This window comes from Anomaloglossus baeobatrachus, chromosome 10 (genome assembly GCF_048569485.1).
Source record: "Anomaloglossus baeobatrachus isolate aAnoBae1 chromosome 10, aAnoBae1.hap1, whole genome shotgun sequence".
Lineage (NCBI taxonomy): Eukaryota > Metazoa > Chordata > Amphibia > Anura > Aromobatidae > Anomaloglossus > Anomaloglossus baeobatrachus.
This window is the reverse complement of record NC_134362.1, coordinates 167,183,281-167,210,191: the sequence shown is the minus strand read 5'-3', so window position 1 is coordinate 167,210,191 and position 26,911 is coordinate 167,183,281. Positions and strand designations below refer to the sequence as shown.

At 46.1% G+C, this 26,911-nt stretch overlaps 1 pseudogene; it reads right to left on the bottom strand.

Moving 5' to 3' along the window:
* Nucleotides 1–26,911, bottom strand: part of LOC142254638 (5-hydroxytryptamine receptor 3A-like) — an 86,700-nt pseudogene that overhangs the window by 14,550 nt on the left and 45,239 nt on the right.

The following is a 26,911-nucleotide window of genomic DNA, read 5'->3' as shown; positions in this document are numbered from 1 at the left end:
CAAGGAGGGTAGGTGGCCCGCCCATATACTTCGGCATCCCCACCTTATGGTTTTATCTATGGTTTTATCTATGCTCGTTCATAGTGTCCTTCTCTCTTCTCTCCTACCTTCCATTTCTTCTTACCCGGCCAGGTCACCCTGCCCAGATACCTCTCCATATTCAAGGCTCTTACACCCAGATCCTGAACTCGATCCAGCCTTCCACATGTAACGGTAATACCTCGCTATTAACCCTCTATGTGACAGGATACCCATTCACTATTGTCTATCTTGAGTTACAGACTGGGCCGGACCCTGGGCACTATTAAGAATACGTGTAATTCCTGAATATAGTATGTTTCGTATCAAGGTAGATCCCCCTACTTGGTGTACGTTTCAATGGCCTGTTTTTCCCCACCCTAACCATACCCTTTGTCTCCCACATAGTGATAACACCTGAAGCATTATCACATTATCCTTGCTGGCATTAACTGACGACTACACCTGGTGACGTCACTTAATGGTATGTGTACCCCAACGTGCCTGACTTCTTTCCAGACATATATATCCTGTTTAACCCTTATACATCCCCCCCTTTTTCAGAAATTATAACGTTGATGTCTGACATACTTTACCATTGGGTCCCTATACCCGCTACTACGCTCATAGCTATCAATTGATTCACAGGTATGTCATTATGTTTGCTCACTTTTGCCAGTGTTTCCATATACCACTGGTTTTACGGACGTATACCGTTTCGTATGTATGATCACCCTAATCATATTGTTCCATTTCCCTTAGAGGGACATTACCCGAAACACTATTGTATGACACCACCTGTGTTCAAATCAAAAAAACCACTTTGCCTGGTGAGGCCTCTTTATGTTATACATGTTCCCTTGCACCTCATTTCTATCTAAATGATATATAGTAATCTGTTACCATATTCTCTCAATATGTATGTTCTCTTTTAGAACCTAATACGTTCAAATTCTGGCATATCTGACCATTGGGTACTCATACCTGTGACTAGGTCTTCAGGCCACAACTTTACCCGCAAGTATGTCTATGTGTCCAAATAGAATTACCAGCCCCTACATATGTTGCTGTTTTATTGGCTTCACTGATCTAATTTATCTCATCCATAGGATTACCCTATATAATATACTACCTACACAGCAGGTTACGTGTACTAGACCCTGTTTTTTTTGCAGGTAGGCATGACTTTCCCCTTCCACCGTTCTTGCTCTTTTTTTCCCTTTTTTCCCTTTCCTCCCTCCCCCATGTCAATTCAAAGATTACACCAAGACATAACCCTTTACGGTGTTCCCTTTCTCCCGTTCTTCTCTTCCCTCTTAGGTAAACACCCTCTATCAATTCTTTAACACCCTTGCCTCACTGGATGCAGATGTAGATGGGTGAGCATCTTATCCCCCTAATCTTAGACTCCATATAGCACAATACCGTTCACAGACGTCTTCCTAATCCCTCCTCAACAGATATTCAGAGTTACTGTATTCAGAGTTACTTTATTTAATGTGACATTGGTCTCTACATCTTGTGTTCACATATGTTTAAATCAGGTCGTATGTACTATTGATGTTTCTCATACTCTGTATGTCCTTTGTGATTCTCACAATTTTTTCCTTTCTGTATATTTTTCCACATGTAAAATGTATTAAAGTCAGATTGTCCGACCAGATGAAGGCTTGATGCCGAAACGTTGTCTTGAGGTGGACTTTCTACTATACAAAAAAATTTTGTCTTGAGGTGGACTTTCTACTATACAAAAAAATTTTTTCACAATAAAAAGAAAAAATAGATCAAGATTATTGAACTTGTATCCGTTTTTCTCGTGGGAAACCCACGGTGTGCCGGGGTTTATATTTTCTTCTCTACAAAATTTTTTTCCCAGAGCACCTGTTTAAATAGGTGATGCTAGGTCCTACTCTGTCTGAACTGGGGAGCATGTCGTTCAGAATTAGCAGGAGCACAGAAAACCCCAACACCACAGTAATCTTAAATCCAAGCCTCTCTCCAGTTCCTATTTCTATGAACATACTAATAACATCCAGAAGGACCAAGAAGCAGGACGGGATGATGAGGTTTATAACGTAGACCACAGGGGCTCGCTGCATGGTAATCTGAAAAGTAAAATTTGAAAAGAAAAAAAACTTTGCTGGAAATGTATTAGGCAATCTGTTATGGAATTAAAAAGTGCTCATTTTGGTACACATTTGTCTTGCAGATACAGACGGTACAGAGAGGAAGAAGGAGGATAGCTGTGCATCAGCAGTGAAAAGCCTGTGTCACAGCTGGCTAGTAAGTTGGGGTGAGTAGCACTTGCTAAATATTATATACTCCCCCAAGGGCATTAGTAGGGTCAAAGAGGAGCTTCAGCTCCTGGAATCTGTGTAATTTGTCCCTGGTGGAGAAGCCAGCCCATTTAAAGGTAAATCACAGCTTTTATAGATAAAGGGTAAAATTTGCCACTATGGAGAGGAGTAGAGAAGCCAATTCCTGTGAGTGAAGAGTGCATGCACCAGTAAGGTGAAAAGTTGCTGTTCATAAGGGTTGCGGGGATAGTCACACTACAGGAGTCTGAATGCTCATGATTCTATAGCAAAGTGTTTGTAACAAGACATGGTGTGGTGGGAAACTGATACATGATAACAGAGAGCAGGTACGGGTGCACAACAGTGCCAGACGCGTTATAGCAATGCATTCCTGCCAAGGTAGTTGCCGTTCTACATTAACAATGACCGAAAAACACACAGTGTAAAAATGAAGCTTAAGGTGTCAGTCCACTATTGCCGTACATACCAGCTGTCTATCTCTGCTCAACTCCAGCCATTGTCTCTCCTGAAGTCATTGTAACCATCAAGCATGTTGTCTTCTAAGAGATTTTGTAACCACCAAGTGTCACACGGTGTTTGGCTCTAAACCCACCAAGTGTCATGGCGGCAACTGACTCTGTTCACACTACAGAGTCTGATACTCTTCAATATGCTGCCTTTGGTGCTTCAGGGTTACACAGACAGGCTCTGGCGTCAACCAGCTGTGTTCTCATTAGTGATCGGGCTTGCAGGAGTTAATTTCTGCTAGCCTGCTAGTTACCTCTTTGATCACATGTTGTGGGAGACCTATCACAATCACTGCCCACCTTTTTAAGTTGGAGGAGCCTGTCTTCACGTGCCAACTATAGTTTTAGATACACCAGTCCGTGTGCTGTTGTATCCCAGTCCTGCTGGTGATTGTAGTGCTTTGTGCATGGAGTTCTCTCGTCATCACATTTTTCATCCCTGCTTTTATTTTCCTCCTTATCACTTGTTGTCTAATACCTCTATGGTAGCGTGCTGAGTGATTGAGTTTTAGTTTCCCCAGTTTGTCCATATCTCTGGGTTCTACCACTCTTGTCCAGGTCTTCCCTTGGGGTGAGGGAAAGGGACTAAAAAGGGTGCTTTACACGCTGAAACATCGCTACCGATATATCATCGGGGTCATGTCGTTAGTGACGCACATCCGGCGCCGGTAGCGACATCGTAGCGTGTGACACCAATGAGCGACGATCATCAATCGCAAAATCGTTCAAAAACGGTGATTGTTAATACGTCGCTCCTTTCCTTAATATCGCTGCTGCCACAAGTACGATGTTGTTCGTCGTTCCTGCGGCATCACACATCGCTATGTGTGACACCGCAGGAACGACAAACATCTCCTAACCTGCATCCACCGGCAATGCGGAAGGAAGGAGGTGGGCGGGATGTTAGGCCCCGCTCATCTCCGCCCCTCCGTTTCTATTGGCTGGCCACTTAGTGATCCTGCAGTGACGTCGCTATGACGCCGAACGCACCTCCCCCTTGAAGGAGGGATTGTTTGGCAGTCACTGCGACATCGCTGACAAGGTATGTTCGTGTGATGCTGCCGTAGCGATAATGTTCGCTATGGCAGCGAGCACCAAATGTCCCACGAACAACGGGGGCGGGTGCTATTGCGCTCGACATCGCTAGCAATCGCTAGCGATGTCGCAGCGTGTAAAGCACCCTTAATAGATCAGGGCTGTAAAGGAGTAGGGTAAGGAAGGTGGCCCAGACATCGTCACAATCAGACGTATCTCTTGGATCAGGGACAGCTAGGGCTCCCACTATCCTGAGGGCCAATTTAGGAATCTCAGTCCCCATCACACCCCGTGATACCATGGTGGGTACCTCATTGTGAGAAAAGGACTTTTGGCTGATAACTGTGTCTGCCTGAATCTTTCCATTATCTCTGATTGGGGAATCACTCTAAGGGGTACTTTGCACGCTGCGACATCGCAAGCCGATGCTGCGATGCCGAGCGCGATAGTCCCCGCCCCTGTCGCAGCTGCGATACCCTTGTGATAGCTGCCATATCGAACAATATCGCTACGGCAGCTTCACATGGACTCACCTGTCCTGCGACCGTCGCTCTGGCCGGTGACCCGCCTCCTTGTTAAGGGGGCGGGTCGTGCGGCGTCACTGCGACGTCACACGGCAGGCGGCCAATCGGAGCAGAGGGGCGGAGATGAGTGGGATGTAAACATCCCGCCCACCTCCTTCCTTCCGCATATCCTACGGAAGCTGCGGTGACGCCGGTAGGAGAAGTTCCTCGCTCCTGCGGCTTCACACACAGTGATGTGTGCTGCCACAGGAGCGAGGAACAACATCGGACTGTCGCGTCAGCGTAATCATGGATTACGCCGACGCTGCACCGATGATACGATTAAGACGATTTTGCGCTTGTTAATCGTATCATCGAGCCTTTACACACTGCGATGTCGCATGCGATGCCGGAAGTGCCTCATTTTCAATTTGACCCCACCGACATCGCACCTGCGATATCGTAGTGTGCAAAGCCCGCCTTACTTTCAAATCAGTACACCATCCACATTCCAAAATATTCGTATCAGGGAGCCCATAACTAATCCAGATTTAACCCCTGAATGACATGTGAAAATAAAAAAAATCTCTATCATTTAAAAAATAAAATAAAAAAAAATAATATAATATAAAAGTAAGAAAATATATACATATTTGGTATTGTCATGTCCCACCCCACTTGGAATTTATTGCCCGTTTTATATATAAGGTAAAATTAAGGTCATCATTAAAAATTACAACTCATCCCACAAAACTTCATATGGCAATGTCAACAGAAAAAGAAAAAAGTTCTTGAAAGAAAGGCAAGAAAAAACTAAAAGCGCTAAGATGTAACATGAAAAGACACTTTAATCTGATTTTTCCTACTAATGTTATGTAGGGCATAAATCTATGCTAATTCTTTACAGACGGGTGCAGGATTGTGAGAAGGAGGGGTATAGCAACATTCATGACCCACAGGCGCCTTTTTGAAGAATTTGATGCAAAACTCCCAATGAATAACACAAAGCAAAAAATAAAAGTAACTTAAAAAAGGCAAATGATTACGGTAATTGGGTTACATTTCACTTATAAATCAGTTGTATTTGTCACCTGGTAAACCACGATGCTATACGCCACGCCTTCACTCCATACTGTCGAGTTTGATACAGTGACGTCCAACAGGGTCCAGTCTCCTTTACTGACAAAAATATTTTGTGAGTTCTTGTTAACTTGAGATGAGTTGTATTTCGGCAGCATGATGATGTCTTGGACTATACGGAAACGCAATAAGAGCATTAAATCAGTTATGTTGCCCCAGAGAGAATCATTTTAGCGAAATCCAAGAACACTGTATTCATAACACTCCTCTTAATCATACTTTAATTCTTGTTTTTCTTCTAGCCCCATTGGGCCCAATGTATAAAATCCAGCCCCTCCCCCCCACCTTGTATATATCATCCGACCCCTCACTCCCCGGGGTGTATTGTCTGGCCTCTTGCCCTCTATATATATATCCACCGACCTCTCACCATGCTGTCTGCCTTTAGTAAGATGTGACAGAATGGCTGGTGGCAGAGCTCATTGACACCAGCGCATCCTGTAACAAGTCCATTCATAACATTTCTTCCCTCCTAAATCTTCCCCTATCACCTGTGAGTGATATTATTGAGAAATGGAAGGAACTGCATCAACCCGTAACATTACAAAATTGGGGGACGAGTGCTGAGGTGCAAAGGTCAGAACAGTCACCAATGCTCTGCTGACCCCATAACTGCAAAGTCCAGACCTCCTTTGGTAACATTAGCATAAACACTGCGCCCGCCGGGAGCTTTATGGCCGAGCTGCTGCCGCCGTACATCACCAAGCCCAATGCCGAGACATAAATCACCAAGAACAATGCCAAGACATATATCACCAAGCACAATGCCGCGACATATGTGACGCCCTGGCCTATCAGGTCGTCACAGGGTATTGTGCAATCTGCCCTCCTGTACAGTATCCACCTCCTCCTTGGTTACAGGTCCCTGACCTTTGGTGTTGCCAAGAACAAGCAAATCAAAATCCTAGGAACACTCTGCACCACACCCACCAGACACACCAGTGGACGGCCTGAATGGAATAGGGTCGCCCACTTGGGGGTTGGTTAAGGGGAGGTCAGGAGTGTCAGGAGCAGAACAGTGTAGCGTTGGAGGTAAAAGTGAAACGAGGTCAGGAGCTGGGCTCCTTGGAACTACTAGGTAGCAGACGTTGGTCTGGGCCTAGTAGGAGCTGGACCCCGGTCGCAGGGGGATCGTGACAAGGGACACGGACTGTCGAGGAGGACAACCGGCGGCCTTGTGCCATCACCGGGCAGCGGCCAGGGCATGACGGGGTACGTGGACCCTAGGTCAGGAAGAAGCTTCAGGCGTCCTGACAATTTACCTGACGAGGACGGAGCCGTCAAGATCCATTCTCCACCCGCTCCAAAATCGGGGTAATAGCGCAACGAGGGGGATAGAACTTTCCATGAAACTTGACAGCAAGCTCACCCAGTTAGCCATACTGGTGAGCGGGACCCGATTAGTTTCACACAAAAGGGACCAAATAGTAGATGAGGGGCCAAGGCAAAGGTTACAGACTAACAGGCAACACCATCGAGCACGGGATCCAGGCGTGCTCCCTCTCAGTGGCAGCGGTGTCAAGAACTTTGGTTTACAAAAAAAACAAAGAAAAAACTCCTAAAATCAATATTTATTAATATACAATATTAAAAATACTCTTTATCATAAAAGCGTGATAACTTTTAAATAACTAGATTGTAGACTGGTCACGTGAGGTGAGTGGGAAGAAAAGGGGTAGAGCCAACTAGTGAAAAGGAGTGCTGATTGTCTCTACACTCTGGGTAAAACAACTATAGTCGTTGTAGTTTTTACCAGGTAGTTGCCCTATAATTATGGGGAATATAGGGAAAGAATATTCTGTCCCTCCCTTTCACCTACCTACCAACGGAGGTGCACCGTAAGGTATTGGGTACCCCCCGCTCCACGTCGGCTCTCCCTATTCTATCCCTGCGACCCGTAAGTCACAAGGAAAGCACCCACCACCAAGAAATAGGTTAGTGCAAGTAGTCACAGGTCATTACCATGATCTGGCTGCCATAAAAATGACACCCAAAATATAACCGCGCAGTTATATATTTTCCTGCACAGTCAAAAGAAAAATGATGCTTATTAATATAATCACATCAGACCTGGAAGTACATAGATAGTAAATCTTTACTAGAGTCTGGTTGTCATAAATATGACAGCCGTGATGAAACTGTACGTATGTATGTTCCTGCACAGTCATACGCAAAGTGATATTAATTAACGTGGAATCTAAGATAGATAATAGTAGAGAATCCCAGCATGGATGACTTATCTGCTAGGATCAACCAATAGCAAGTCCCGACGCGTTTCCCCCCTATGTTTATCTTAGGGGTTCATCAGGGGAAGAACTAAAGATTTCATGTCCGATCCATCAGATTTCTTTCTCAGTTAATTTAGCATTCCTAGTGACATCAGAGCGACATCAGTGGCCTTTAGTGGAGGGCAAGTCGTCTGACATGCGATGACCGCTGGTGCTACAGGCACAGTGACCCCAAAGCACCAAACAAGGGAGCGGTACAACCTAACATGATGGTCATCGCCAGTTTTTTTGTACTAGTACTCCTATTTTTCTATTGATTTTGGTTTTCAACTTTGGTTTACCACAGTTGTCGGTGTCAGCGTTATTGGACTGAGTGAGTACACAGGTGACCCTTACCATCCCAATGGCACCTCCCCATCGCCCTCATCGAGTCCCGGGGCATTCCCCCTACCCGTGGAGGGGTTAAACACCTGGCTGCCCACACTATCGCCACCGGGTACTCCCAATTGCAGCGGTGGTACTCCACCTTACCACACAACACGGGTGGCGTCACGAACTTCAAACATAACACCTTGTGTAAATATCCCCCTTGATTTCCGAGTGGCCGTGCGACCCCCGACCCCCGCGTTCGGAGATCCCTCGAGCCACCGCGTATCCAGATCCGAGCAGCCCGGCTGCTGACGTGGGGGCGGCACACATATATCACCAAGCACAATGCCAAGCCGTACATCTCCAAGCACAATGCTGAGCCGTATATCACCAACCACGATGCTAAGCCGTACATCACCAAGCACAATGCCAAGCTGTACATCACCAAACACAATGTCAAGCCCTACACCACCAAGCACAATGCCGAGTGTTGGATGGAGTGGTGTAAAGCCGCCACCACCGGACTCTGGAGTAGTGGAAACATGTTCTGTGGATGACGGATCACACTGCTCTATCTGGCATCTGATGGACGGGACGGGAATCTGGGTTTGGTTAATGCAAGAAGAACGTTACCTGACTACTTTTCACCAGGCGTAACGTTTGGTGAAGGAGGGATAATAAAATGAGGATGTTTTTCAGGGGTGGCCAAAACCCCCTAGTTCCAGTTAAGGGAAATTTTAATGCTCTGGCACAAGACAGTTTGGACAATTGCAGCTTCCAGCTTTGCGGGATCAGTTTGGGGAAGGCCCTTTGAAGAAGTTGTCCATTACTTTTACATTGATAGTCTATCCTTGGGATAGGTCATCAATATCTAATTGCCTGGGGCCCAACACCCTGCACCCTCACCAATCAGTTGTTCTTGGTGCTGTTGGCAGAAGGTGGATGGAAATGCTCAGTTCCAGAGCTGCCCATCTCCTGATGATGGATACTGCACATCTGCCTCCTATTGATTTAAGTGGAAGACGAATGTGCAGTACCCGGCCACGGGCACTATCATTTGAAAGTATACCTCCCTGGTGTTGGTTGGGTGCTCGGATCCGGGATCGTGGCTCGAGGGGTTCTCTGGACCCGGGTTGGCTGACACTTTGGATCTTTAAAAGGGAATATTTACAGGGGAGAAGTTCGTGACGCCACCTGTGGGTTGCGGTAATGGGAGTACCGCCGCTGCTGTAAGGAGTACCGGGGCAGATGGAAGTAAGCAGCCTGATGTTAGTCCCTCCACAGGGAGGGAAGTCCCCGGGCCCAGGGTTGTTGGTATGTTGGGGAGGACAGGGTGCAGGGGTCAGAGTACTCACTGTGGTTGTCGTGGTATTGGATAAGATTAATAAAGCAGACTCACACACTGTAGTAAACCAACGTCTCTGGGTGCCACTGCCACTGCGGGAAGCCCGTCCAGGTATCCGCTCCCACCGGTGTCACTTGGTAATCCACACCCTGCCTCCCTGCACAATTTAGTTGTCCGTTGTAGCCCCTTGGCTTGAAGCTGTCAGGGCTCCGCTCCCTATGTATAGTGGAGCTGTGCTCTTTATGGCTGGCACTTGGGATTTTAGTGAGTTGCTTTGTCTGGAAAACCCTATCCCCCTGTTGTGCTGATGCCTTCAATCTCTGAGCTCTTAGGGAAGTTCATGAAGACACTCTCCCTCTCAAGTTAATTATCAGGACGTTGAATCGGTTTCTGACGTAGGGTCCTGTATCCCCTCGTGCTCGGTACCGGTCAGCTTATTGTACTCGCTGATGCCGACAGTCCTTCACGACTATGTACGTCGCTCCCTTTTCCAATGTCACTGCTACCGGTCCCCGACTCCTGTGGTCCCGGACCACAGTCTGTGACCCAACCTTGGTCTCGCTCCCCGACTACGACTCCCAGCTCCTTACTCTTTGAGGGCTATCACTCCACTTCCTCTCTACTTGCTCTCCTGGAGCACACTCCTTCCTCCATGCTCTCCTGGAGCTAACTAACTTGTCCCCTCCCACCAGTCTGCCTGACCCCTAGGTGAGTGGCCCTTTTCCAGCTAGACCAACCCACTGGCGTGTCTGACAGGTCATGATGTGAGGTGTGATTGGGATTTGTGGTGCTGATGGAGGTGACACCGGTTTTCAGGAACCTAGAACCATGGGGGGGAAGGTCCTGCACCAAGGAAAGAGAAGATGCAGTTCCCTGAGGCACCCTGATATAGTCAGAGCGCTACAACAGGGCAGATCTGGAACTGAGCATTTCTGACACTGAGAACAGCTGGGTGTTGGACCTCGGCCGATCAGATATTGATGACCTACCCAAAGGATAGACCATTAGTGTTAAAGTAGTGGCCACCCTCTTTACTGTTCCCCATGACTGTGCCCGAGTGCCCAAGGTCAGTAAGGACATGGCACAGAGCCCGGACCTCAACTCTATCCAACACCTTTTGGATATACTGGATCAGACGTTTGTGGGCTTAGTCTCTCCCCAATATTAGTTCTGACCCCATAAAAATGTGCTTATGCACAAATGGGCTAAATTCTCCAACATCTTGTAGGAAGGCTTCCTAGAAGAGTTATAGAGGGTCTGACTTCATATTAATGTCTATGGATGTAGCATGGGTTGTACCACCAGCTTCTGAAGGGTGCAATGTTTAGGCTTCCAATATAGTGCTGTATGCTCACCTTTTATTGCAGAATATTAAGGTTTAAAAGTGTAAAGGTATAGCTGTGGTAACGGTAATGGTAAAGAAACACACGGGTATCTTATAAAAACAATTGTACTCTATAAAGTATATGTCACTTTTTTATTTATTTTGTAATAGCAAATTTCTTAATAAAAAGGCTAAATTGCAGTGTGTATGTATATGTATATATATATATATATATACAGTTAGGTCCAGAAATATTTGGACAGTGACACAATTTTCGCGAGTTGCGCTCTGCATGCCACCACATTGGATTTGAAATGAAACCTCTACAACAGAATTCAAGTGCAGATTGTAACGTTTAATTTGAAGGTTTGAACAAAAATATCTGATAGAAATTGTAGGAATTGTACACATTTCTTTACAAACACTCCACATTTTAGGAGGTCAAAAGTAATTGGACAAATAAACCAAACCCAAACAAAATATTTTTATTTTCAGTATTTTGTTGCGAATCCTTTGGAGGCAATCACTGCCTTAAGTCTGGAACCCATGGACATCACCAAACGCTGGGTTTCCTCCTTCTTAATGCTTTGCCAGGCCTTTACAGCCGCAGCCTTCAGGTCTTGCTTGTTTGTGGGTCTTTCCGTCTTAAGTCTGGATTTGAGCAAGTGAAATGCATGCTCAATTGGGTTAAGATCTGGTGATTGACTTGGCCATTGCAGAATGTTCCACTTTTTTGCACTCATGAACTCCTGGGTAGCTTTGGCTGTATGCTTGGGGTCATTGTCCATCTGTACTATGAAGCGCCGTCCGATCAACTTTGCGGCATTTGGCTGAATCTGGGCTGAAAGTATATCCCGGTACACTTCAGAATTCATCCGACTACTCTTGTTTGCTGTTATGTCATCAATAAACACAAGTGACCCAGTGCCATTGAAAGCCATGCATGCCCATGCCATCACGTTGCCTCCACCATGTTTTACAGAGGATGTGGTGTGCCTTGGATCATGTGCCGTTCCCTTTCTTCTCCAAACTTTTTTCTTCCTATCATTCTGGTACAGGTTGATCTTTGTCTCATCTGTCCATAGAATACTTTTCCAGAACTGAGCTGGCTTCATGAGGTGTTTTTCAGCAAATTTAACTCTGGCCTGTCTATTTTTGGAATTGATGAATGGTTTGCATCTAGATGTGAACCCTTTGTATTTACTTTCATGGAGTCTTCTCTTTACTGTTGACTTAGAGACAGATACACCTACTTCACTGAGAGTGTTCTGGACTTCAGTTGATGTTGTGAACGGGTTCTTCTTCACCAAAGAAAGTATGCGGCGATCATCCACCACTGTTGTCATCCGTGGACGCCCAGGCCTTTTTGAGTTCCCAAGCTCACCAGTCAATTCCTTTTTTCTCAGAATGTACCCGGCTGTTGATTTTGCTACTCCAAGCATGTCTGCTATCTCTCTGATGGATTTTTTCTTTTTTTTCAGCCTCAGGATGTTCTGCTTCACCTCAATTGAGAGTTCCTTAGACCGCATGTTGTCTGGTCACAGCAACAGCTTCCAAATGCAAAACCACACACCTGTAATCAACCCCATACCTTTTAACTACTTCATTGATTACAGGTTAATGAGGGAGATGCTTTCAGAGTTAATTGCAGCCCTTAGAGTACCTTGTCCAATTACTTTTGGTCCCTTGAAAAAGAGGAGGCTATGCATTACAGAGCTATGATTCCTAAACCCTTTCTCCGATTTGGATGTGAAAACTCTCATATTGCAGCTGGGAGTGTGCACTTTCAGCCCATATAATATATATAATTGTATTTCTGAACATGTTTTTGTAAACAGCTAAAATAACAAAACTTGTGTCACTGTCCAAATATTTCTGGACCTAACTGTATATATATATATATATATATATATATATATAATATCTAAATCTGAGTGTATGTGTGTATGTATGTACAGTATGTATGTTTGTATGTATGTATGTCTGTCCGCTAAATGAATCTGTACCGTCGCATTTCCAATCACGAAATTTTGCACAGACACTCCATGTGACACAAGGAACGTCATAGAGTATGTTTGAGCGGGAAAATTTAACCCCGCGCTTTACAGTTACTCTCTAAAAATCCTGCGTCCATTAAACTGAATGGAGGTGGGAGCTATAGGTTATTAAGAGCAACTGCCAGTGGTTGCTATAGGAACAAAATAAACTGTTAGTATAAGAAGCTTATATGTGAGGTAATAAGATGTCAGTGGGGAGACGGATAAAGAGAGACAGAAAAAGACAGACAAACAGACACAGAGACAGACGGGGAAAGAGACAGAGAGCTAGAGACAGACAGAGACAGACATGGAAAGAGACAAACAGAGAATGACAGGTAAAGAGACAGAGAGATAGAGACAGACAGACAGAGACAGACATGGAAAGTGACAGACAGAGACAGACGGGCAAAGAGACAGACTTGGAAAGAGACAGCCCTGGAAAGAGACAGCCCTGGAAAAAGACAGTCCTGGAAAAAGACAGACAGGCAAAGAGACAGACCTGGAAAGAAACAGTCCTGGAAAAAGACAGCCCTGGAAAGAGACAGATGGGCAAAGAAACAGACCTGGAAAGAGACAGCCCTGGAAAGAGACAGATGGGCAAAGAAACAGACCTGGAAAGAGACAGACCTGGAAAGAGACAGACCTGGAAAGAGACAGACCTGGAAAGAGACAGACCTGGAAAGAGACAGATGGGCAAAGCGACAGACCTGGAAAGAGACAGTTCAATTGTATCATTAATATCATTACAGACCGGGAAAGAGACAGATCGGGGAAAGAGACAGATCGGGGAAAGAGACAGATCGGGGAAAGAGACAGATCGGGGAAAGAGACAGATCGGGGAAAGAGACAGACCTACAGACACACACATAGAGACAGACACAGAGATGGAGACAGATAGACTGAAACAAATACAGACAGAGAGATAGAAACAGACAGACAAGGAAAGAGACAGACAGAGAGACAGACAGACAGCGACACATATACAGAGACTGGGAGAGAGACAGAGAGACAGTTACTATCCCGGGCAACGCCCGGGTACTACAGCTAGTGTATATATATATCTAATATATGAAGCTGAGTGTATGTATGTGTGTATGTATGTGTGTAGGTCCGCTAAAGGAATCCACACCGTCGCATTTACAATCACAAAATTTTGCACAGACATCTCATGTGACTCAGGTAACGTCATAGACTGTTTTGACAAGCAAACTTAACCCCGCGCTTTAGTTACTTTCCAAAAAAAAAACTGCCTCCATTAAAGTGAATGGATCTGTGAGCTACAGGCTATTAATAGGAGCTGTAATCAGTTGCTATAGGAACAAAGGACATTCATAGTATTATGTGTGAGGTAATAAGATGTCGGTGGAGAGACAGACAGACAGAGACAGACAGACAGAGAAAGAGGCACACAGGGAAAGAGACAGACAGACAGATTGTAAAAAAAATAAGCCAGACAGACAGAAAGAGACAGACAGACACACGGGGAAAGAGACAGACAAAGACATATGGGGAGAAAGACGGGCAGGGAGAGACTGTTACTATCCCGGGCAACGCCCGGGTACTACAGCTAGTACATATATATATATATACCGTATATATATATATATATATATATACACAATAAACAAAAAATGCATGGCTAATCAATACTCTGGGGGAAACACACCAAGGGTTCCCACAGGAGGGGTGCCAACTTCAAAACAAGCATGATAAACAAGGAGGAAGGAAGAGAGAAGGCACTGAGTTTATGCAAAAAATAATATTTATTTAGACATCAAAGATATATATTCATAAATAGAAAACAGTCATAAAGCATTTATGAATTGCAAGACAATGTAAAAAATGAGGTCACAGGAGGTGGATGGAAGATGGATGGGTTACTAAGGAACGCAATAATAAACCCAAAAACACCTACCCTGTACCCTGCCAAATAAGTAGGGGACTAGTCGTGGATCAGAGAGGTGAAATTGCCAAGGGGGAGGGATGTAGAACCCCCCAAGAAAAAAACCCAAAATTTTGGCGCAAAAAGCTGCAAAATAGTCATAAATGACAGTAATAAATTGGCAAATCACCACTGAACCAAGGAAGTGACCCTAGGTCTATAAAGATGTAAAAATAGCCGTGGGTCATAGAGGTAAGGCTGCAATAAAAATTTATCTCAGAACCAACCCACACGGATTGTATAAAAGCAATCTTCAAAAAGCGTGTGTAGTCATGGATCACAAGAGTAAGATTAATAATAATAATATATATAGTGACCAAACCACACACGCCCAAAAAGACGCAGTTAATACAGTGAATATAGTCGTGGATCAAGAGGGTTGCGGTAAAAGGCGCTTTTTTCCTAAAGCGAAACGGACGTTGAAGTCTCCTCTCCACCTCCCGGTCCTGCCAGTCATTAGGTAATTTCTCCGGATTAACTGTGCATTTCTGCACTTTCATTTTCCTCATTGTTGTTCACTCCTCTTTTCATCATTTACTCTGTAACTGTCCTTGCGGTCGCACCACTGCCCAACATAGCAGCATATCACTCCCTCCCCTTTTTACCTTTGGCATTCCCTGTACTTACAGGCTTTTGCATCTGGGCTGTTCATTCCTTAACTGCTGCTGTGTTCGGCACTGGTGTCTCTGCTCCTCACATCACCCCTTCACTCTCTTGCATTTCTCTTTACTGTTACACTTTTCTTTTTTCAGCTAGACGCTAATTCTTACCGGAGAGTTATCCTCAGACTCCTTGGTGGGCTGCATAGTTCAATTAAATTAGGTCTTTTACCGCAACCCTCTTGATCCACGACTATATTCACTGTATTAACTGCGTCTTTTTGGGCGTGTGTGGTTTGGTCACTATATATATTATTATTATTAATCTTACTCTTGTGATCCATGACTACACATGCTTTTTGAAGATTGCTTTTATACAATCCGTGTGGGTTGGTTCTGAGATAAATTTTTATTGCAGCCTTACCTCTATGACCCACGGCTATTTTTACATCTTTATAGCCCTAGGGTCACTTCCTTGGTTCAGTGGTGGTTTGCCAATTTATTACTGTCATTTATGACTATTTTGCAGCTTTTTGCTCCAAAATTTTGGGTTTTTTTCTTGGGGGGTTCTACATCCCTCCCCCTTGGCAATTTCACCTCTCTGATCCACGACTAGTCCCCTACTTATTTGGCAGGGTACAGGGTAGGTGTTTTTGCGTTTATTATTGCGTTCCTTAGTAACCCATCCATCTTCCATCCACCTCCTGTGACCTCATTTTTTACATTGTCTTGCAATTCATAAATGCTTTATGACTGTTTTCTATTTATGACTATATATCTTTGATGTCTAAATAAATATTATTTTTTGCATAAATTCAGTGCCTTCTCTCTTCCTTCCTCCTTGTTTAACCCTTTAGTGACGGAGCTAATTTTCACCTTAATGACCAGACCAAATTTTGCAATTCTGACCAGTGTCACTTCATGAGGTTATAACTCTGGAACGCTTCAACGGATCCCGGTGATTCTGAGATTGTTTTTTCGTCACATATTGGACTTCATGTTAGTACCAAATTTAGGACAATATTTTTTGTGTTTATTTATGAAAAAAATTGAATATTGGCAAAAATTTTGAAAATTTAGCAATTTTCAACTTTTGAATTTTTATACCGTTAAACCAGAGATTTCTGTGACACAAAATAGTTAATAAATAACATTTCCCACGTGTCTACTTTACATCAGCACAATTTTGGAAACAAAATTTTTTTTTGTTAGGAAGTTAGAGGGGTTCAAAGTTTATCAGCAATTTCTCATTTTTACATCAAAATTTACAAAACCAGTTTTTTAGGGACCACATCACATTTGAAGTGACTTCAATAGGCCTAGATGACAGAAAATACCCAAAAGTGACACCATTCTAAAAACTGCACCCCCCAAAGTACTCAAAACCACATTCAAGAAGTTTATTAACCCTTCAGGTGCTTCACATGAACAAAAGCAATGTGGAATGAAAAAAAGCAAAAATTAAATTTTACCTAAAAATGTTGCTCTAACCCAAATTTATTCACTTTTAGAAGAAATAACACAACAAAATGGACCTCAAAACTTGTTACCCACTTTCTTATGAGCGCGCCGATACCCCACATGTGGTCAGAAACCTCAGTTTGGACAAATGGGAGGGCTCGGAACAGAAGGAGCAATATTTGAATTTTGGAAAGCAAATTTGGCTGAAATAGATTGCGGGCACCATGTTGCATTTACAGGTCCGCTAAGGTACTTAAACAGAAGAAATCCCTCACAAGTGACACCATTTTGGAAACTAGACCCCTCAAGGCTTCTATCTAGGGGTATAGTGAGCATTTTAGATCCACAGGTACTTCACAGATTTTGTTAACGTTACGTTGTCATATTGAAAATTTTAATAATTTTCTCAAAAATGTTGCTTTAGCATCAATTTTCTCACTTTTTCAAGAGGTAATTCCAAAAATTTGACCTCAAGGTTTGTTAACCACTTTTTTATGAGCGCGGTGATACCTCACATGTGGTCTGAAACCTTTGTTTGGACAAATGGGAGGGCTTGGAACGAAAGGAGCAATATTTGAATTTTAGAAAGGAAATTTGGCTGAAAAAGATTGCGGGCACCATGTCGCATTTGGAGGTCCCCTAAGGTACCTAAACAGCAGAAACCCCGCACAAGTGGCCCCATTTTGGAAACTAGGCCCCTCAAGGAATTTATCTAGATGTTTGGTGAGTACCCTGAACCCTCAGGTGCTTCACAGAATTTTATAACGTTGAGCCATGAAAAAAAAAAAAAAAAATTTTACCACAAAATTGTTATTTCAACCAGGTAGCTTTTTTTTTTACAAGAGTAAAAGGAAAAAATTCAGCATAACATTTATTGTGCAATTTCTCCTGAGTTTGGCGATACCTTATATGTGGTGGAAATCAACTGTTTGGGCGCATGGCAGGGCTCGGAAGGGAAGGAGTGCCATTTGACTGCAAAATTGGCTGGAATCAATAGCGGACGCCAGGTTGCATTTGGAGAGCCCCTGAGGTGCCTAAACAGTGGCGGTCCCCCAAAAGTGACTCCATTCTGGAAACAAGACACCTCAAGGCTTTTATCAAGGTGTATAGTGAGCAGTTTGAATCCACGAGTACTTCACAGAATTTGATAAGCTTAGGTTGCCATATTGAAAATTTTCATTTTTTTCACAAAACTGTTGCTTTAGCATCAAATTTCTCACTTTTTCAAGAGACAACAACAAACCGTGGACCCCACAGGTTGTTATCCAATGTCTTATGAGCACAGGGATACCCCACATGTGGCCAAAAACCTCTGTTTGGATAAATGGGAGGGCTTGGAATGGAGGGAGCACCATTTGAATTCTGGAAAAGTTGAAATAAATTGCGCGCACCATGTCACATTAGCAGGGCCCCTTGGGTACCTATACATCAGAAAACCCCCACAAGTGACCCCATTTTGGAAACTGGATTTTATTCAGGAGTATAGTAAGCATTTTGAATCCACAGGTACTTCACAAAAATGTTGCTGTAGCAACAAATGTCTCACTGTTAGGCTCTGTGGCCATGATCCAGCGACACGGCATCTAGTACACAGTGTCAGCCTCCTGCAGAGATGTGAGTGTTGTCCACGGGAGAACGCAGCTGCCCAAGCCCACGATTTGGGTTCAGGCCGCTGTGGAGCTCTATGCTACCTGCAGAGAACACTCATCTCCGCAGCATAAATTGACATGCTGAGGCTCGGGAAGCTGCGCCACAGGTCGGTTTATGCTGCGGAGAAAAGAAGCACATTGGGCATGGGATTTCTAAAAATCCTTCCACTGTGCTTCTACTGCACAACGCAGCGCTATGGACGCAGGGAAAACACTCTGCGCCCAAAACGCTGCAAACCCTGATTGTGGGCACACAGCGTAAAATGCTACAATGGATGAATGGATAGATGTCAAACAAATATAACGTCCCATTCCCCTGCATATTCTAAGCTGGCGCCCTTTAGTGCCTTTCATGTGGCACTAAAGGGTGCCTAGCCTTGTATTTAGCCCCCCAAAAAATTAATAATTAAAATAAACGACGTGGGGTCCCCCCTATTTTTGATAGCCAGCTAGGGTAAAGCAGACAGCTGTAGCCTGCAAACCACAGCTGACAGCTTCACCTTGGCTGGTGATCAATTTGGAGGGCTCCCCAGGCGTTTTTTAAAAAAAAAAAAAAAACGTGGGGTCCCCCCCAAATTAGATCACCAGCCAAGGTGAAGCGGACAGCTGGGGTCTGGTATTCTCAGGGTGGGAAGAGCCATGGTTATTGGACTCTTCCCAGCCTAAAAATAGCAGGCCGCAGCCGCCCCAGAAGTGGCGCATCCATTAGATGCGCCAATCCTGGCGCTTCGCCCCAGCTCATCCCGCGCCCTGGTGCGGTGGCAGACGGGGTAATATATGGGGTTGATACCAGCTGTAATGTCACCTGGCATCAAGCCCTGGGGTTAGTGATGTCACGGCATCTGAACAGATACCCGACATCACTAACCCAGTCAGTAATAGAAAAAAAAAAGACAAAAAAAAAATTTATTTGAAAAAACACTCCCCGAAACATTCCTCTTTTACCAATTTATTGAAAATAAAGAAATTCCGGTCGCTGTAATCCATTTTGGAGGTCCCGCGCCGACTCTGGATCTTCTAGAATATGGGGGGCACGTTCAGGGAACGTATCCCCCATTTTCTGGAAGAGCAAGCTCTCCATGAGCAGTGTGGGTGCAGTAATCTGAGAATACTGCACTCACACTGCCCCGGTCCAACCTAGGGCAGAGTGACCTGCAGTAACCTCATTCCAGAATATGAGGGGCACGCTCACAGAACGTACCCCCCATTTTCTGGAACAGCAGCCTCTCCATGTGAGGAGTGTGGCTGCAGATCACTGCACTCACCCTCCCCCGGTCCACAGTGGAGCCTGTGCATCAGCGACGTCAGCAGGATCCCTGCTTGCAGGGATCCAGCTGACAGCCGCTGTCTGCGCATGCGCCGCCAGCATTGAAGAAGGAGGCGGCGATCGCGGGCCCGGAGCGGCAGACAGGTAACGTATAACCGGGGGCTTGGGGGGGGGGGTGGTGACGGGGGGTGACCTAGTGGGACCTGGGGACACCTTTCTGCCGCATGTGACGTGTCACATGCGGCAGAAAGAGCAGAATGAAGGCGGCCGCGCGCTGTGCGCCGCCATCTTCCACGCTCCGGAGGGGGGAGGGGGGTGGTGGCTCTGGAGAACCGGAGGGGGCTCCGGTGACCAGAGGGCTCCGGTGGACCGGAGGAGGGGTCAGGGGGAGGACATTTCCCTCCGATCTGAAATGTTTGATCATTTCAGATCGGAGGGAAATGACTGCAGAGCCGGCGCCGGCGGCAGTTTTCTGTGCGCTTCGGCGCCATTTTGGATGTCCGGTGGGGGTAGGGGTGGGGGTGGGGGGACTCTCCGGTACCGGGGGCTTTGGGGGCACTAGGGGGTTAGATTTCTTTCTCATCTGACATGTTTGATCATGTCAGATGAAAAAGAAATCAGTTTTACCGGCCATTTCTTTTTTTTTCATGTGTTCGTCGGTATACGGTGTATACCGCCGATCACATGATCGGGGTCCAAAAAAAACACCCCGATTCATAATCTGGGGGGTCTCAGCTACCCCCGGTAGCTGAAACCCCCGAGATTTTCGGTCGCTGGGGGGCGCTACAGGGTTTTTTCGGGCCGCCGCTTTAAAGCGGCGGAACAGAATAAGTACCCTGTTTTGCCGCCGCTTTAAGTCGTACGGCCGTCGTTATGAGGTTAACATATATATATATACACATATATGTTCATGTAGGTTATATCCAAATGTGATCTACATTAATTAAAAAAACAACAAAATATGGGTAAATCAGCAACAAATCCATACAAAACATAACTAATGTAACGTGTTTTCTCCAAATTTAGCAGAAATTGTCACCTTTACTGACAACTGCAGTCTCAAGATGATTAATTCCCTCAACTATCTTCAGTAGTTAGTAGAAAACCCTTTGGCTGTTATGACCTGCTGTAAATGTAATGGTGACACCAGCTTTTGGCGGCGTTCATGAGGGATCTTAGCACATTTTCTATGCAATTTGGCCTCCAGTTTACTATAATTCATGGGTTGTTAAGAGAGTGGTCCAAAAAGTTAACCCCTTCACAACCTTTGACATATATTTACATCAAAGGTCATGTCCCTGACTTTGATGCGGGCATGCACGACGAGCTCACATCTTTCCCTGCATGTCAGCTGATCTGATCAGCCATCATGTGCCTCTAACAGCCGCGGGTGGATCAGAGATTGCCATTTATAACCACTGTCGATTTTTGACAGAAGGATTTAAAGCGCGTTGGTAGGGAGTGTGTGGCACCCCAGGGTTGCCACAGTAACAACACAAAGGGTTAACTCCCCACACACAACACCAAGACCTCCTGGCCAGAAGGGGGAGACCAAGCTGCTTCCCTGTATATTCTGGTGGAGGGAGGAAATGGTCAGGAGTAGTTTCAGTTTGGAAGTTCAGTGCAGAGCACTGAGGAGACAAGATCTCTGCAGGTTGGAAGCTGGCTTTAGCTCACCTCAGGATCCACTGACCAATTCCAGGCCTAGCTGAGGGTCTGAGGAAAGGAGACAGATTACACAGAGAACATTCCTGGGAGACAGAGCATTGCTGAGCTCATCCCCAGTGGAGCACACAGAACGGATGCTGGATCCGAGACTGCAGGTTACATGCTGCACAGTTACCACCAGAGAAGTGAAGATTCCAGATCTTTCACCTGTACCACAGACACAAGCAACAAACGCAGAGTTCAGGAACATACTAGTAAGGACTCGAGTTGCCTGTCAGGTCGGTACCTAGGAGCAGAGCAGAGCAGAGCCAGCTGCATAGTTCACTCAGCAGCGGGGCCACAGACACACAGTGCAGGCAAGGAAGCCAAAACGGCCCGGCTGGGTGGGAGAAGCCCTGAACCCCTCACAGACTCCGTGGACAGTACTCTGCTGAATGCCATCTACAGTAAAGGACAAAGAAACTGCAAAACCGTGAGTCTGCCTGTTTATTGTGCTCGTGTCCTGCACTCCCCCCATAGACTAACACACTGCCCCGGGGAAAAGGCTCTACCCGTGGGGAGCCGTCCCATCTCAAGCTGCCTTCCATCACCCCGGAGGTTGTGCAGCAGCGGTGGTCATCTCTGATCACATTCCACGGGTGGCGTCACGAACATAACCCCCCTTTTTATTGTGGAACCAGGGAGCACGGACCGGGCCACGACACCGTGATCCCCTTTCCAGAAGCAACCCCTTGGCCCGGTTCTGGGTATCCCCTTAACCCCTGGCGACACAACTTTGGCGTCACGAACAGGATGCGGACTGGACCCGGCTGCAACCCGGGTGACGTGCGCCTGTAAAGACTTATTGCATCGCATAAAAGACTTGCACTGTGAATTGTTGCAACAAAGAACGGACTTTAAACTTTGCAAAGATACCTGGAAAAATCCAAAAACATCATTGGTAAAATTTTCCAGGCGCCATCTTTAATCACGCCATTAGCTGCTACGCGCGGGAGAACAGCGCGCCTAAACTAAGACTCCGCCCACTGCTTGCGGAGGAGGTGCGCTCGGTGCTGCGACCCGAACGAAAACGCAGAAAAGTGTCCCAGGCTTGCTGTCAAGAAGACTGGTGAAATTAACTAAGGGGGCGCAAAGATGTCGCAGCAGGGAGACGCTGTTGTACCCGGAGGGGCAGCGGCACCTATCATGCCGTTCCTGATGCCGTACACCCCGGGTGCAGTGTGGCTGCCGCAGTATTCAGGTGAGCCCAACACACTTACTGACTTTATCGGAAAGCTAAAAATCTACTACAGCATGTACCCCCTGACAGAAACCCAGCGTGTTGGTATGCTTATGGGACAGTTAACTGGCAATGCCCAACGGGAGGCTACATCCTGGCCGGACGATGCAAAGGACACTGTAGAGCATATAGTAGCTGGACTAAAAGCAGCTTTTGAATCCACTGCTGGCAGCCGAGCTAAAATGAGGTTCTTTGGATGCAAGCAAAAACCTAGAGAGAGCGCAAGAGACTTTGCCTTAAACTTACAGGAGGCGCTCAGAGCACTTAAATTAGCAGAACCTGCCTTAGCCCCTGGAGCAGATAAGCTGCTGATAGACCAATTCCTGGATGGACTCTCATCCCCTTCCCACCGGGGACAACTGAGCATGATGGTGATCCAGGATCCAGGACTAACATTTGCCCAGCTAAAGGATAGAGCCATCCGCCTCCAGCAGGTGGAGGAGCCGCAGGATATAGACTCTGTTCAACACCTTACAGCGGCACCCCAGCAGCCAGTAGTACCGGTGACATCGGCCATGTCAGCGGCTGCTGCTAACCACCTGGAGCCGATCACTAATGAGGCTCTCCATCAAAGGCTTGATGCCCTGACAGACACTGTTGCTTCCATGGCTAGAATCGTCCAGGAGCTGCGTGGATCCAAGTCTGCACCCAAGATTGAGATGGCGACCAGCAAGGAGGATGTCCCGTGGATGAGGCCTAGGAGATACCAAGCGACGAGAGGACGACCCAGCGACCGCTACCAGCCGGATGGACAGCCCATTTGCCGCCGTTGCAAGGAGCCAGGTCACTTTGCCCGTGAATGTGCTTTAAATGGGGATTCCCTGGGGAGGCGGGCCGCTCCTCAGGAATGAACTCTCAAGGTCCTTCACCCTGGCACGACAAGTATGTGGGGGGACGTCCAGTCATCCCCATCGTGCTGGATGGCATTCCGCTCAACGCCTTGCTGGACACTGGTTCCCAAATATCATCAATTCCGCATGTCCTTTATAAGAGGTACTGGGCTGATTCAGACGTTAGCAGTGGTCCATCTAATGTTGCATTGAATATATGGGCTAGCAATGGTGAATTAGTACCACAGGTTGGTTTCAGAGAAATGACCATTAAGATTGGGAGAGTAGAATTGCAGAATCAGGGTATTATCATTGTTGATGTTGACCGACGAGAACGTGAACCAACTATGCTGCTAGGAATGAATGTAATTGAAAATTGTTTTGCAGAGGTAATTACTGTCTTGCAGCAGATCGTCGAGACTGCCAAACCTGGGCAACAGAGACTCCTGCAGAAGGAAATTAAAGCCTTAATGCTGAAGCAGCAGGTAGAAATGTCAGGAGGTGAAATTGGCAGTGCAAGGGTAAGTGACCCAATACCTATTGTAATTCCTCCCAAAACAGAAATGCTGGTCTGGTGTAGAGCCGCAATAGGCATCAGAGGGCGAGACTATCAGGCCCTGGTAGAACCCGTGTACTCAGACAGTAGGCCCACTGTACTGACGGCCAGAGGAATAGTTGAGGTACACAGGGGGAGAGTGCCAATACGCCTTCTAAATTGTGGGGAAGATGAGGTCACCCTACCTAAGTATGCTACCATGGCTAAGCTATATACGGTTGATAACAACGCCATCACCACCGTTGAGCCCTTGAAGCCGTCAAATCAGGCGGAGGACAATGGCTCAGAGGGAAAGCTGGAGGATTGGTGCCAAAAGCTACATGTAGGTACCGATTCTACACCATCCCATCAAAAGCATGGAGTATACAGGGTAGTGAATGAATATGAACAAATATTCAGCAAACACCCATTAGACTTTGGGCAGATCAAAGGGGTAGAGCACACTATACCCACAGGTAACCATCCACCCATAAAGGAGAGGTATAGACCAGTGCCACCAGCTCACTACCAATGCGCCAAAGACATGCTCAAAGAAATGAAAGAAGCAGGGGTAATAAGAGACAGTTGTAGCCCCTGGGCAGCCCCACTAGTGCTAGTTAAGAAAAAAGATGGGACCATGAGGATGTGTGTAGACTACCGACAGATCAACCGCATTACACACAAGGATGCATACCCATTACCTAGGATAGAAGAGTCATTGGCTGCATTAAAATCCGCTACTTACTTTTCCACCCTAGATCTGACTAGTGGGTATTGGCAAGTTCCTGTGGCAGAGGCTGATAAGGAGAAGACAGCATTCACCACGCCGATGGGCCTCTGTGAGTTCAATTGTATGCCGTTTGGACTCTGCAACGCACCTGGAACCTTCCAGCGAATGATGGAGTGCTGCCTAGGACATAAGAACTTTGAAACTGTCCTCCTGTACCTGGATGACGTCATAGTCTACTCCAAGACCTATGAACAGCATCTACAAGACCTGGCAGAAGTGTTTGAAGCCTTATCCTGATACGGCATGAAAATCAAGCCATCCAAGTGTCACCTTCTAAAGCCAAGGGTACAGTACCTGGGACATGTCGTGAGCTCAGAAGGGGTAGCACCAGATCCTGAAAAAGTTACCGTGATCAGAGATTGGCCGAGACCCACCAGCGTGAAAGAGGTGAGGCAATTCCTGGGACTGGTAGGCTACTATAGAAGATTTATAAAAGGGTTCACGAAGCTAGCAGCTCCCCTACAAGACATCCTGGTAGGACAGTCAAAGAAGTCTGCAGCCCGAAATCCTCCTTTCCAGTGGAGTGATGAGAGAGAAGAGTCCTTTAAGAAGTTGAAGTGGGCACTGACAGGAGAAGAGATCCTGGCATATCCAGATTACCATCAACCCTTCATTTTGTACACGGATGCCAGCAACGTGGGACTGGGAGCAGTATTGTCTCAAAGGCAGGAAGGCAAGGAGAAAGTTATTGCCTTTGCAAGCAGGAAGCTCCGGCCTACAGAAAGAAACCCAGAGAATTACAGCTCCTTCAAGTTAGAACTACTGGCAGTAGTTTGGGCTGTAACAGAGCGTTTCAAACACTACCTGGCAGCTGCAGAATTTACCATCTTTACTGACAACAATCCGTTGACCCACCTGGACTCTGCAAAACTAGGTGCACTGGAACAGCGGTGGATAGCCCGACTGTCAAACTACAACTTTGTCATCAAGTACAGGGCAGGCCACAAGAATGGGAATGCAGATGCCTTATCCCGGATGCCACACTCGGGGAACGTGGAAGAGGAACCGGAGGGTCTGGAAGAAATTGAGCTGCCGGCCTTTCACCGTCCTAAGGTGGGACAGTATCAACCGAGTGTCTACCAAAAACAACAGCAGGCAACTCTCAACCCATTAGCACACCACGGATGGGCTGACACACAAGACAGCGATCCAGCTGTGAAGCTAGTGAAAGAACTGCTTACACAACAAGGTGCTTACCCTAATCAGAATGCCCCAGCTGAGACGCAACATCTCTGGAAGGAGAGAGGTAAATTGTTCCTGTACCAAGGGAAGCTCTGTAGAAGGCACACCAATCCAAAAACACATGAGTTGGTCTGGCAGATCATCGTGCCCAAGAGAGATGTCAAGATGGTTCTGGAAGCTTACCACAACGGTGCTGGTCATTTTGGTTGGAAAAAGTTGGAAGTGCTCTTAAGAGAAAGATTCTACTGGGTTGGCATGAGAAAATCAATTGAAGATTGGTGTAGAAAATGCGGACCGTGCAACCTCAGAAGAAAGGATCAACAGAACCAGAGAGCTCCACTCCAGTCCATAGTAACCAAGCAACCACTCGAGCTAGTCGCATTAGACCACGTCAAGTTGTCACCAAGCCGGTCCGGCTATGTCTATGCCTTAACCATCGTGGACCATTACTCACGCTTCTTAGTGGTGGTACCCGTGAAAGACCTTACAGCTAGAACAGCAGCTAAAGCATTCCAGACGTACTTTTGCAGACCCCATGGTTACCCAGAACAAGTCCTTGCAGATCAAGGTCCAGCTTTTGAATCACAGATTTTCCAAGAATTCTGCAACATGTATGGCTGTAAAAAGATCCGCACAACAGCATACCATCCCCAAACAAATGGCTTATGTGAGAAGATGAACCATATTGTGATTGACCTGTTGAAGACCTTACCAGAGTCAGAAAGAAATCAATGGCCAGAGAAATTGCCAGACTTGGTGGACTTGTACAATCATGTCCCGGTGAGTTCTACAAACTGCACCCCCGCTTACCTCATGCGTGCAAGGCCCGGTAAACTGCCAATTGATTTAGATATGGGAATTCTGAAGCCAGATGCAGAAGTTCA